Raw genomic sequence first — 328 nt, forward strand, 5'->3', positions numbered from 1 at the left:
TTACCTCCTGTGGTAATCTGACTGGTAGGGTTATGGAACGTCACCTCTTTGTTTGGGAACTCCTAAATCCAGCTGACAGGTTCTCTGTGGTAGAGGCAGAGCTGGAACATGATGGGGGATTGTCGTCAATTTCCCTGCAAGAAGTCGCTGAGGTAGTCAAATAACTCCACAGTGGCAAAGCCCCAGGGATTGATGAGATCTGTCCAGAAATGCTGAAAGTTCTGGGTGTGGAGGGGCTGTCTTTGTTGACAAGCCTCTTTAACATTGCGTAGAAGTCTTGGACAGTGCCTAAGGAGTGGCAGACCAGGGTGGTGGTTCCCCTCTTCAA

At 49.7% G+C, this 328-nt stretch overlaps 1 long non-coding RNA gene across 1 annotated transcript in view; it reads left to right on the forward strand.

Moving 5' to 3' along the window:
* The window catches only part of LOC116698224 (uncharacterized), a 6,946-nt gene that overhangs the window by 2,059 nt on the left and 4,559 nt on the right, over positions 1-328 (forward strand). The window contains exon 2 of the long non-coding RNA XR_004334165.1: positions 303-308. This is a non-coding gene — a long non-coding RNA (uncharacterized LOC116698224). The remainder of the gene's footprint in view (positions 1-302; positions 309-328) is intronic.

This window comes from Etheostoma spectabile, chromosome 11 (genome assembly GCF_008692095.1).
Source record: "Etheostoma spectabile isolate EspeVRDwgs_2016 chromosome 11, UIUC_Espe_1.0, whole genome shotgun sequence".
NCBI classification, from domain to species: Eukaryota; Metazoa; Chordata; class Actinopteri; order Perciformes; family Percidae; genus Etheostoma; species Etheostoma spectabile.